The sequence below is a fragment of the Sardina pilchardus genome, chromosome 1, assembly GCF_963854185.1.
Source record: "Sardina pilchardus chromosome 1, fSarPil1.1, whole genome shotgun sequence".
In the NCBI taxonomy this organism is placed as follows: Eukaryota; Metazoa; Chordata; class Actinopteri; order Clupeiformes; family Clupeidae; genus Sardina; species Sardina pilchardus.
This window is the reverse complement of record NC_084994.1, coordinates 27563181-27577173: the sequence shown is the minus strand read 5'-3', so window position 1 is coordinate 27577173 and position 13993 is coordinate 27563181.

Genomic DNA, 13993 nt, shown 5'->3' with positions numbered 1-13993 from the left:
GTGTGTGTGTGTGTGTGTGTGTGTGTGTGTGTGTGTGAGAGAGAGATGAAGACCCTGAGGCACAGCAGGGGTGTTTTCTCCCCTGAGGCCTAAACCTGACCGCATAGCGTACGTTTGTTCTGCAGTGTGTTGAGCTGGGGAGCAGCGCTCATTGACCTTTGACCCCTTAACCCAGAACATCTCCTGGTGGAGGGGCAGTGAACAGGGACGTCTCCCTGACCACAACCCCTGCAGCAGAACCTGATTGGATGTCACTCCCCAAGCCTTGTGTGCTGGTTTCAGCCAGAGCCAGTGGCTTTGCTCTCTCAGCTTCCTCAGAGAGCTGTTTGGTGGATGTGCTCAGTGTGTCTCCACGTAGTCCCAGGTCCTTGAGCAGGCGTGATGTTGATCTGCCCACAAAGCCTCTGGCTCCCACCTCCACCGGCTACAGCCTCACACTCACTCCATCCACTTTCTCTGCACTCCGCCACCAGGTCTGCATACTTGGCCTTCTTTCTCTCGTAGGCAGCTTCCAGTCCCTCCTCCCATGGCACTGTCAGCTCCATCAGTATTGCTGCCTTCACAGCTGCAGACCACAGCAGCACGTCTGGTCTTAAGGTGCTGCTGCATATCTCCTGTGGGAACTGGAGCTGCCTACCCAGGTCTACTTCCATCTTCCACACCGCCCCTGGTGTTAGTAGCTTGGCGGGTGGTCTCTTGCTGGTCTGCATTGCGGGTTCCCCCTGCCTGAGGAAGTGGATCCTGCGTGGGCTCTCTGATGGACTCTGCTTGTTTGCCTCCTGCCCACTTTTCTCCAGCACCTCTGCCAGCTTCCTGAGCACTTGGTGGTGTGTCCATCTGAGCCGACCCTGTCAGTGCTGTTCTGCAGCCCCACAGAACATGCTGGAGTGAGTGAGGCATTGATGGGCCCGCAGAGGTCACAGGGTTGCTCTGCTCCAAGCCATTGGTGGAGGTGTTGAGGGCTCGGGAGGGTGTCGTGTGTTGCCCTGATGAGGAAACTGAGCCGAGCCTGTGGCAGCTTCCAGAACTCTGCCCAGCTGATCGCTCGGCTCACCACACCCTCCCAAGTTGTCCACCGCCCCTGCTGCCCCAGACCTCACTCTGAGCTCCATGTCACAATGCAGAGCTGGACCAAGTACACAACTCCTTCACTGAAGTGAAATAGAGATACACCTTCACTAATATTACTACATTACAAGTGCACAACTCCTTTACTGAAGTGAAATAGAGATACACCTTCACTAATATTACTACAATACAAGTACACAACTCCTTTACTGAAGTGAAATAGAGATACACCTTCACTAATATTACTACAATACAAGTACACAACTCCTTTACTGAAGTGAAATAGAGATACACATTCACTAATATTACTACAATACAAGAACACAACTCCTTTACTGAAGTGAAATAGAGATGCACCTTCACTAATATTACTCCAATACAAGTACACAACTCCTTTACTGAAGTGAAATAGAGATGCACCTTCACCAATATTACTACAATACAAGTACACAACTACTGAAGTGAAATAGAGATACACATTCACTAACATTACTACAATACAAGAACACAACTCCTTTACTGAAGTGAAATAGAGATACACCTTCACTAACATTACTCCAATACATACACAACTCCTTTACTGAAGTGAAATAGAGATACACCTTCACTAATATTACTCCAATACAAGTACACAACTCCTTTACTGAAGTGAAATAGAGATACACCTTGACTAACATTACTCAAGTACACAACTCCTTTACTGAAGTGAAATAGAGATACACCTTCACTAATATTACTACAATACAGGTACACAGCTCCTTTATTGAAGTGAAATAGAGATGCACCTTCACTAATATTACTACAATACAAGTACACAACTCCTTTATTGAAGTGAAATAGAGATGCACCTTCACTAATATTACTCCAATACAAGGAAAAGTTGCTAAGTCAGTTTTAGCCTACTTAAATTGAAGTACAGAAGTACTTGCTTTTAAGAATATAAATCAAAGCAAGGTCTTGTAGATGACCAAGTACTACTGTTGATCACTACAAGTACGATGTCTTGTAGATGACAAAATAAATAGGCTCTACTGTTGATCACTGACAGCACAGATCAGATGAAGAGTTGTTTTGATAAATGTTTTGCAGGGTTTGGTTTCTTTTCTGTGATGGAAAATGTACAAAACAAATAGAAACATATTTTTAAATGTGTCCTATAAAGAACACATACACCATAAATTTCAAACAACGACTTTCAGAACAGAGCAATTATGTTTGCCCTATTACATGTTCAGTTGGAACCATCATGAAAGGTTTGGAGACTTTTGATGGAGATGGCATTTTACAAAGTCTGTTGAGGTGACGGTGGGTAAGGATAAGAGCATACTATAGATTTGGAGACTGACAGTTAGGCCTACAGTAAATAGTCAGGGAGCCAAAGTCTCAAAAGCTCAACAAAATGGGTTGAACCTGACATGGTCTGTCATACTTTTTATTTGTGTTTTTCCTGTTAACTTTGACCCTAAGAACCAATAATCAGAGGGTCTGCTCTGCCGGAAATATTGCGAAAAAAAATTGTGGCCATCTTAGTGTATACACCCTGTATTTTTTATCATAAAATATGAAAAATGCTTTTTTTTCCCTCAGATTCTCAGTGGGCTGGGTAGGCTGTCAATAAATGCTTTCCAAATGCACATAACATATGTGCTGACAACATCCACTGAAAAAATAACCCTTAAAACACATTTCTACATGATTTTGGCTCAATTTAATGCAAAAAAAATAGGCGTTTTTTTACCATTTTTCCAATACATTCATCTCTACTTCATTGGCAATCAACTATTTCCCAAAGTTATGACACCAGTCAATATGCCATTCTTTTCCCCAAACAGTATACTCATTCCAGAGACAAAAATTATAAAAATCCAACCAAAATCAATGGATCTGTAATGATTTTAGTACTAGTTGGCAATCAACAGGCTCAGAACTTCAATAGAATTTTAGGCTACTCTCAACATTCCGAAAGACATACTGGATATTTAATATGGTTGTTATGTCCACAATATTAAACATCATGGCCTAGGCATCTTTTTCTTTTCAACATACTGTAACCCTGTGCTCCCAATGGGAATGTGTCACACAAGAATCTCTAGGTATGGTGAAGGGTAGGGTGGTCCTTATATAGTCCAACTTTTTTTTGGCAAAATGTTAGTGGCTTTACCTCCTCAAAGTGTTTCTTTTAACTTATAAATTAGAAATGTGCAAAAATGTTGACAAAAGTACATATATAGAGACGTAGCCCAATCATGTGGAAGATTGCCTATGTTAACTATGCGGTGTTATTGTGATATACAAGTAATATCAAAAGAAGCTGCAAATGAACTACATTTTATTGAAATCAGAGCAGCACTAACATGACAACAATCACAAAAAAAGTCTGAAGTTTTCAACAGTCCCCTATTTTTGATTGTAGCAGAAGAAGACTGAGGTAATAGTCTCTTGGAGATTTAGATGATGGTGAAGAAATAATCCAAGTACCATTCTAATAGATGGCGGTTTTGATCCAACTAATTCTGGTACGGTGGAACCAATCAAATAAGCTTCACTTGTTCTTTTTGCCATGACTTTTGCTCTTGGTACACAACATAGCTGCATGCAAAGCTGAGCAGGGAAGGGTGAAGGGTCCTTTTCCTCATGCAGTTGAAGTATATACTCTTTGATTTGATGGACGTTAGAAATTCAGTCTCTGCATTTATCCCAATCCATGAATTAGTGAAACATACACAACACACAGTGATGTGACGCACACACTAACCCGGAGCAGCAGAGCGGCCTGCTCTGGGAGCAGTGAAGGGTTAGGTGCCTTGCTCAAGGGCACTTCAGCCGTGGATGTGGGCGTACTCAACCACTCCCCCCGCCCACATTTTTCCTACTTGTCGAGGATCGGACCGGCAACCCTGTAGTTAACCAGTCCAGCCCTAACCTAGCTCAATTTCATTTCTCTTCATACTCCGTCTGGAATAGCTTGATTCAGCTTTGTTTACGCTGGCAAGTGCATCTCCGCTCAATCAGCGAACAGAGGGCGTTCCCAAGAGCGATTACGTATACGTTTCAAGCTTATCGTTATCGTTGTGTCCCCTGGAGTTATCATATGTCACTACCAAACGTTAGTGATTGAACTCCAATGAATTCAAACTTAAGACAAGCATCCACAAACCAGGAACTAAACGTTTGCCAATAGATCTAGGCCAGACTCTCTACGAAGAAGAGAGTCTGGTCTCCAGGCTAGTAGACCATTGCTGTGCCCACACATATTTGGGCACATATTTGTGGCACGTATTTGGGGTTCTGTGAATACAATTGTTTGAATGTTCTAATGAAGACCAAAAAATGCTCTAAACCCGAACAATAACCAAGGTGATCATCAATAGAAATATATATTGATTCTAGCCTGACCAGCCAGACCCACATCAAGATGTAGGGTCTGGGAACTCCCTTATAGGCAGGGCTAAATCGGAGGGGTGGGATAAACTTTCAAATTCCCTCTCCATGCAATAGAATAGGGTAGCTAGACGAATCATCTTCTTGTTTTCAAGTAGGATGCCTAACGGTCACAACTTCTGGTCGCATGTCAGTCATCATTGTGTTAAGCCCGCCCACCGACTCTATACATAATGTGATTGGTCCGGTGATTTCTGCCAAAGCCCAGCTCCCAAGCTCTACGGAGAGTTACTAGACTGCCCTGGCAGCTAGATTTCTAGGCTATATTGATTCCACTATAGGACATCTGCAAACTGGGTCATGGATGGATTCATTTGGATTTAGTTATAATACATATTTAGGAATAAATGGTGCATTAGATGCTTTTATGAAGATTTTTTTGGAATTTCACTAGCCAGTTGCAATATCAATTCAAATGATCTGTTTTTATGAAGATCATCCAAGTCTCAAAAGTTTAAGCTAATGATCTACCAGTAATTATGTTACTACCATAAAAATTGCCATGCTATATTTCCTTATATAAAGGAACAATTTGAAGGGTTAAGAGCAGGACAATTGGAGACTTAAAAAATAAGGACCACCCTAGAGAAGGATATGTGACGATATGGGGCTTTTTTAATTCCCCAGGCCAAGGGAACTATATCAGGATGCATAGTATCCTGGATCCATGACATAACTGGCCTTTACAAATAAAAATCTGCCTGGGAATTTAACATAGGGTGTTAATTAGGGATGTAATTTTCCAGTCGCTCCGGAGTATAAAGTCGCATCAGTCAAAAAATGCCTCATGTAGAGGGAAAAAAATGTATTGCACCAGACTATAAGTCACATTTACCCTGTTACCCTGTTGGAAGTTTCTCTGCAGAGCTTCCCCTACAGTTTTAGCGTGTATATTTTACAACACTCATTTTAACGGTTAGGACCATGCTGAAGAGAAAGTCGTCATTCTCAAAATAACCTATGGCTGTGAGTTTTGTTTTAAAATGTTTTCATGCATGTCTGAAAAACGGGTGAGGAACATTTATTTATTTACGATACATTATTCATTCACAAACAAAATTGGTGTCCTTAAAGGTTGGATTTTTCCTAATTTTCCTCATTTTCTAAACATTTTCTTTATTCTGATTATTGCGTAAGAAACTACAGGGTCTCATCTTTTCAAAGAGGTCATGCATTTGATGGTATAGGCCAAACTGGGTGGGAGCAGTTGCTTCTAGAGTAGGAACAGTGTGATTTCGGGGGAAAAGTCTAGAAATGGCCCTATCCAGAAGAATTTAAGGCATTAAAATCCATTTCCAAAAGATGACTTATTCCTCTTTTTAGTCATCTTAAGCATGGGTTCATAAACTTACAGTATGAGCACAACTGTATGGGAGCATGGCATGTCCAATGCTTCTGATGCCACAGTCTACGCAGATGATCATGAGTTAACACATAAAGTCCGGAAGTTCAATCGTGTACAGCCTGAATGGCATCACAGTGGTGATGGTGAATCTGTACCGGTCCCTTACAATGTACAGCTGCCTAAGGGGAGAGGGACACTCTGCTGTGAAGTATGATTCTAGCATTGTGTGTACCGCCATTTCCCAATTATTAGCCGTGGCTTACACACTGATTTAGCTTTTTTTCAGCTCTGAGGTTAATTAAGTATTAAGAAAAAGCAGCAAAACCATATCAATACCCTGGTAACTGCACCCATGTATTAACTCAAGCACAGGACCAATTTTCATCTTTTATTTCGGAAAGCCTTGTGTAATTTCTTGATGGTGGGGAGAAGGTAGTTAAAATACCAAGAGACACCAGTTCATCCCCTTGTTTTTATCTTGCCCATTTGACTTTAGTTTGGACACAGGAGAGGTTCTCCAGGTCAGGAGATTTGGTCAAGACACATACTGGGTTCCTCTGCACAGAGTACATATATACTCAGACCAAATGCAGGGGGGGGAAACCTTAGGTTTTTGTTCATCCCTGCCTGTAGATGGAGTCTCTGTGGTTCTGGGAACAACCTTGCTGGTGGTTCTATTTGGGCCAAGCCTTCGGGAGCTCTAGAGGTTTATGGACTTACTAAAGACCTCTCTTCATGTCTTCTCCATGTGCACAGCCACTAGTGATGCTCACTGCATTGTCAAATACTGTATGTGGATGGGGGTCACTGGCACCCCAGAGTCTTTTCTGGGAGAAGCTTCTTTTTGTGTCGCAACAGCAACTCGAAATTGAACAGAGATAAGACCCCTACTTAAGGAAAGTCATTTTGCTGTATTATATTCTTTTGTGGCATTTCCATTTGGAGCACAGGGTTATGTTGAAATGAAAAAGATGCCTAGGCCATGAGGTTTAATATTGTGGACATAACAACCATGTTAAATATCCAGTATGTCTTTCGGAATGTTGAGAGTAGCCTAAAATTCTATTGAAGTTCTGAGCCTGTTGATTGCCAACTAGTACTAAAATCATTACAGATCCATTGATTTTGGTTGGATTTTTATAATTTTTGTCTCTGGAATGAGTATACTGTTTGGGGAAAATAATGGCATATTGACTGGTGTCATAACTTTGGGAAATAGTTGATTGCCAATGAAGTAGAGATGAATGTATTGGAAAAATGGTAAAAAACGCCTATTTTTTTTGCATTAAATTGAGCCAAAATCATGTAGAAATGTGTTTTAAGGGTTATTTTTTCAGTGGATGTTGTCAGCACATATGTTATGTGCATTTGGAAAGCATTTATTGACAGCCTACCCAGCCCACTGAGAATCTGAGGGAAAAAAAACATTTTTCATATTTTTTGATAAAAAATACAGGGTGCATACACTAAAATGGCCACAATTTTTTTTCGCGATATTTCCGGCAGAGCAGACCCTCTGATTATTGGTTCTTAGGGTTTAAGTTAACAGAAAAAACACAAATAAAAAGTATGACAGACCATGTCAGGTTCAACCCATTTTTGAGACTTTGGCTCCCTGACTAAAAGGAGGATCATGAGGAATTGCAGTACCACTTTATGACCACAAGAGTGTAGTGTTGACCATTTCATAAGCACAGTTCTGAGCGACATGTATTATGTAATGTAGGCTATGCATGAAATTATCACACTATTACATACAACCTATAAACCAACACTGGTTTTCAACTTCAAAACAAATTTAAGCAAGTCAAGAACTTTTACAGAAAATGAAAATACATCCAAAGCTGACAACTCGACAGGAAGGGACACGAAACTAGCTGAGCTACGTGACTACATGCACAGACATATGCACACAATGAAAGCAGTCATAGAACCACAGACAATTTCAGTAGTGGACACCCACAATCAGATCCAAGGTGAGAATCCAGTTTTTGTATAGGCCTACAGTTACAAGGTAGACAGGTGTGTGTGTGTGTGTGTGTGTGTGTGTGTGTGTGTGTGTGTGTGTGTGTGTGTGTGTGTGTGTGTGTGTGTGTGTGTGTGTGTGTGTGTGTGTGTGTGTGTGTGTGTGTGTGTGTGTAGTGTGTGCAGTGTGTGTGCGCGCGCAAGTGCATGATGTGTGCGTGCGTGTGTGTGTTTGTGTGTGCGTGAGTGAGTGAGTGTGTGAGTGTGTGTCTCCTCCAACTTACAGCCACGTGACTACATGCAGAGACTATGTGAACCTATGCACAAATATACAGGTTGCTAACACAGAAAATGCTACTACCAATACAATACAAAGCTATCGCTTGTTTTTCTAAATTGGTTCCTTCCCAAAAGTCACAATGAGTTTTATTCCAATCGACCAACTCCTCTGGCTCAAGGACTAATGAACAGAACGCAGACGTACAGGCTACTGTAGCGTTTGCACACGTCATGAACGCGGAACAAGTGAAATCGAAAGTAATCTCAAGGGACCGGTGTACGGGCAAGAACATTTCGGACGTTTTGTGAAGGTAAGTAGATAAAGTGAGTTAAATGTAGCCTACAGTAAGGTTGTGATCGATTACAGGTAGTCGTCCATTGATGTCGGTTTCGTGGCCTGGAGATAATTTAGAGAGGGACACCTTTTGGAGACGTCATGGATTTGTTCGTTGACTAGGCTCAGGTCTACTAAATTTCATAACGTCAACACTTTTCAGACTCTGAATTTAGCCTGTGCAAATTTGCGTTGCGACTTCAATCAAATATGCCCAACCTATATGTAGTAGTAAAGTAGTCAGTCAAATGGATCAACCGAAACGTAGCCTATACCTAGTTGTAAATAAATTATGTAGGCTATCTATAATTAAGCTATTAGGCCTAGGCTGCCTAGACAGGTAGGCTAGACACAACGGCCTACCGAACAACGACAATCAACCATGAAGAATGCTGTAGGTACTGTAGGGTAGGCTATCCTACTTTATTGACATGTAGGCCAAATAAAGGCCTAGCTTCTTGTTATGCCTACCCTTGGCCTACCCTTTGTCTGAAACAACAAGGCATCACGACATCTCGGAATGAGCATCAGAGAAATCTTTAAATTAACTCTTCCTTGTTTAATTGTAAGGCTCAAAAGTATACCGACAGGCTCCCCCTAGGCCTACTGGTAAAAGATCACTGCCCTTTATCGAAGTTGTCAAAGCACAGCCTTCACCTCAGACCTAATCAGAGTCAGCCCTAATCTAATCTACATGTAATATAACCCATTAGCCTATAGCCTACTATCAGTATTTACGTATGTAGCAGTGTCATAACCTATTCGTCACTTCAATAGAATAATGTTGAATGATTAAAATGTTTATGTTCTCCATTGTGTAGAACCTCATTGGAACTTGACCTTAATAAATAAGCCTAGCTAAATTTCACAGCTTCTATTCTTGAGGGAAAGGCTTAAACATTCACAACCCTGTGACCATAGTTATAGTAGAGTGTAGTAGAGTGATAGGGTTATTATTATAGATAATAACAGAGTAGGCTATTTTGTTTATAACAATAACAACTCATTTATTTCTTTAATTTAACATAATTTACACACTTTTTCCAGACTTGTATGTATTGGTAACAGGGTTGCATACATTCAGCAAAAAGACATATGGGGAAAAATACCTTTAATGCCTGAGCTGGATAAATCATAACTTATTTTTTATGACGTCTATCTGCCTAAATTTTCCAAATGTCCATTCCTGGAATTTCTCTCAGAGTGTTAAAGTTTAGCAACACAGTCAGAGCAACACACCTTACAGTGAATTGGCAAAGAAATGATAGTAGCCTACTTAGCACTGTCGAGAAGAATTATTGTGATAGTACAAGTAGTAGTGGGAATGGTTCATGTTTAAGTGTTTATATTGATTTCCATAATAGGCCAAGGCTACCTCCTCTGTCAGTGGTTCCCTGGTCTCTATCAACATGTCTGCTATTGTTGGAGCAGAAATGGATCCACAGATCAGCTGATTGGTCCACATAGCTGCTTAAAGTAAGCACTTCATGAGGAACCTCTCATCAGAAATATTTTTTTCCATCTTTCTTTTTAGAAAGGATCACTCACCTTTCTCTCTCACACTCTCTGTTTCTTTTCTTATTGATTGATTAGAATGGATGTCCCTCAAGAGGTTGAGGATGCTGTTGGTGGAAATCAGACAGGCAAGGCAGCATGTGCCGTGTCCAGCCACGTGTCCATGAAGAATGAAGAGCCCGTCACTGATGGGCATCACGGGGTCAGCACAGGAAAAGTACGGTCTCATCCAAGGTGAGTTGTTTCTTTCGCCTGCACTGCTGCTTGGGCACAGGGATTGTCCTGGCTGATGTTTTGTGTGATCTCTGCACTCAAGTAGCAGTGCTTCGCCCCCAGTATAATACCTGTCCAGGAAATTACCTAGTATTAATCTGCATTGCCATTTGTGCTCATTGTGAAGATGGAGGCCTTACCTTTTTACCTTTTGGCTTACCTTTACTCACAACATGCGATCCGGCAACACAGGATTCCATTCACTATGCTAAGCTAACCTAGCAGGGGCACTGCCAGACTACAACAATGCATGCACAGAGACACAAATGATCACTTATCTAACTCTAGGGGAGATTTCATAAAACTGTGGCATGTCCCTTCAAGGAGTGGGTATGTATTCTGTCTCCTTGTGTAACCAGACCACAGAAACACAGACCAGTGTCTCCAGTGCCCAGCTGTGTGTCCATGAAGAGTGACTGGTCCATGGGGGAACCTCACAATTTCAGTAGTGGACCACCACAGTCTGACTTAAAGTGAGATTTCAACTTTTGTTTCCATTCACAAGAGTAGATAGGTGTACAGTATGTGTGAGACATAGTTTGTGTGCGTGCGTGCGTGCGAAAGAGAGAGACACAGAGAAACATTATTTGTGTGTGAGAGGGAGAGAGAGAAAGATATTGCCCCTCATTTATCAACCGAGCGTAGAAACCAGCGTATATCTGACTGCAGAAATCATCTTACAACGAGGCTCACGTGTGATTCATCAAACTTTCGTATCACTCCAATTCCAGCGTAAGAATAAACGTGTGTTGATAAATGTGGCGGCTGGAAACAAGCGTAATTTAAACATCACACCCCTATATATGCTCGTTTTAATGGCCTCGCCCCTAGAATTTACGACATGAAGGTGCATTATACGTCCAAAAGAGATCATTAGTGATCTCGAGCCACAGTGACGTCCAGCTGAACCTTGTTAATTTTGACAGCTAGATGGCTATCTTAAGCCATCAGATGTCTCAATATAGTATGCTACATTACAGCAAATAGGCTGCACATGTACAGGAAAGGTGTTATGTCTGAGATAGTCCATAAATTCAACTCTTCAATTTTCTAATCCACTGGCGATTTACTGCTGCACGGTGCTATGCCGCCTGAAAAACTTGCGTACGCGAGTTCAGACTAGACGTGAGATTTGAGCGTACTGTATAGCACCGATCACGTTCACATTGATAAATGCCATACTTTGCGTGGAAACAAGCGTACGCCTGTTTTACTACTGTTTTTGGTCGTACGCACGTTTCATAATTGAGGGCCATTGTGTGTGTTTGAAGGAGACAATATGTAGTATTGTAGTATGTAGTATTAGTATTGTTAATATGTTTTGGCTCAATCTATTATGTATTTTGTCTCCTTGTGTAATCAGACCACAGACAAACAGACCAGTGTCTCCAGTGCCCAGCTGTGTGTCCTTGATGAGTGACTGGTCCATGGGGGAACCTCACAATTTCAGTAGTGGACCACGACAGTCTGATTCAAAGTGAGATTTCAATTTTTATTTCCATTCACAAGAGTAGATAGGTGTGTGTGTGTGTGTGTGTGTGTGTGTGTGTGAGAGATAGAGTTTGTGTGAGTGCCTGCTTGAGTGCGTGCGTGAGAGAGCAAGAGAGACACACAGAGAAAGATTGTTTGTGTGTGAGAAGGAGAGAGAGAGAGAGAGAGAGAGAGAGAGAGAGAGAGAGAGAGAGAGAGAGTTTGTGCGTGTTTGAAGGGGACAATATGTCAGTATACCCTGTCTTCAAAGATCGTTTCTAATTGGAAGTATTTTCTGGCCATATTATAGGCCTATGCACACTCTAGCTTTATCTGGAGCAATGCATTGCGTCTCCCTTATTCACCGTGGCTAGCCTGGGTGATTCATTCACGCTGCTAAGTTTGGAAACTACCACCCTAATTTTTGCCTGAGATAGGGGACCAATCACAGAACAGCAAAACGATGATGAGCAATGCACAGACGCATTTGATAGACATCCGTGGCGCCCAATGAACGGATCTGGGCATTTTTTTTCAAATACGAGAAAATTAACGTTTGGTTGCCAGACCACGTCTCAATTGAAGTGGTAGGTGCTAGCCAGGCCCGTTATAACGTGGCAGTAGAATATCTCGTCATCTCATTTTTTTGACCTTGAAAGTCACTTGTGAAATTGATGACTCTTCCTTAGTAACGTCGCAAGCCTCAAAAGGAGCATAAACTGGAATTTTTGCTGGCAAACAAACCATCCAGAGAAAGGTACATGGGTCATTCCGCCTCAATTCAACAAATTCCTTCTGCTTAACCATCTCAGATTTGCTTCAAAATTTTACCACCTAAAGAGTAACCATTTAAACTAACTTAGCCAAAATATTAGCTTAAAGGTGCATTTCATCCAAGAGACCCTATGCAACTTTTTCATAGTCATAAAATCGCTCAGAAATCGTTGTTTTGCTTGACTGACCAGTTTCGTCGAAAACAGTAATATTTCCTCCCGCCCCCAGTGTCCCTATCCGCTAATGCAACTTTGCAGTTTCTGCAGGAGACGATCGTCTGTTTACATCTGGAAGTCGTAAGGAACAAGAAGAACCACGCTTGCAATTTATATATTTATATACAGTATAGCCTATGTATAAATATACACGCTAAAGCTGTCGGGGAAGCTCTGCAGAGAAATATGCAAGCATAAAACGAGCGAAAACGAAAAACGAAACCGAAACCAGAGATGAAATCGCCAATCCTGCATTGTTCCTCTTTAAAGCCCCGCTGTGTAAGATCTTCTCCCACCTAGCGGTGAAATTCTATATGACAATTCATATATTCTATATGAATACTATATGAAAATGATTTTCTCGCTCCCCCCCTTTCCAAGCGCATTTTGCTCTTACGGTGGCCGTTTCATGCCATTTGTTAACATGGCAACACCTGTTCTACTTCGTCGAGTGCTCCTTCCAGCAATGAGGCAGAGCTGCCAACTCTCACGCTCTCAGCGTGTGACACAGGATTTTGCCTGTTTACACACGCAGTCACGCCATACATCTATTTTCTCACGCAAAACAAAATCTGATCTTGGGCTGAGACTCGTTCGTTCCTTTTAAAACTCCCCAACGCTATATGGCGCTAAGAAGCGCCACTGTACCACAGTAGGCTAACCCTATTCACACAGGGACCTCACCAGACAGTTGCTGAGGCAGCCAGATCTGGTGTTTGATGCATGATGATGCATCAGCGTAGACATGACACCCCCCCCCCCCTCCCCCCACCTGTGTCAGAGATGCCTGGTGTTCCTGTAGGCCTACACTGCAGGGACATGCCAACTAATCGGGAAAGAAAATGCTGTGGACAAAACCCAGCCACCTGTGTGAGCCTTCTGCCTCACTTCACTCAGTACTGTCTAGATGAAGGTTTTCTCTGGATTCACAGGTGCATTAGGCCTTGTAAGAAAGCCAGGTGATGACAATAGGTAGTTCAGATATGCTGCCTTCAGACATTTCATTTTCTGGCAGCATGGGGCTCTAGTGCAGGGTAATAAAAGGGTGATCCCAAGTTGCTGTGTGTGCAGGATAAGGGATAAATTCCCTGACCCTCAGGGACAGTACACCGGGTACATCCCTGCAATTTAACCTTTCACCTTCCTACTACTCTGCTACAGTTGACTAATAACTACTTTATTCAAGTTTTTCATTTTATGGAGTCAGATTAGTTGTGGTTTCCCGTAATGTTTCTTCACCAGTCTGTCCTATTATTGGCCTGTGAGGAGCACATTGTGCCGTCTCCTTTCAGTTTTCTGCCAAAAAGAGAGCAA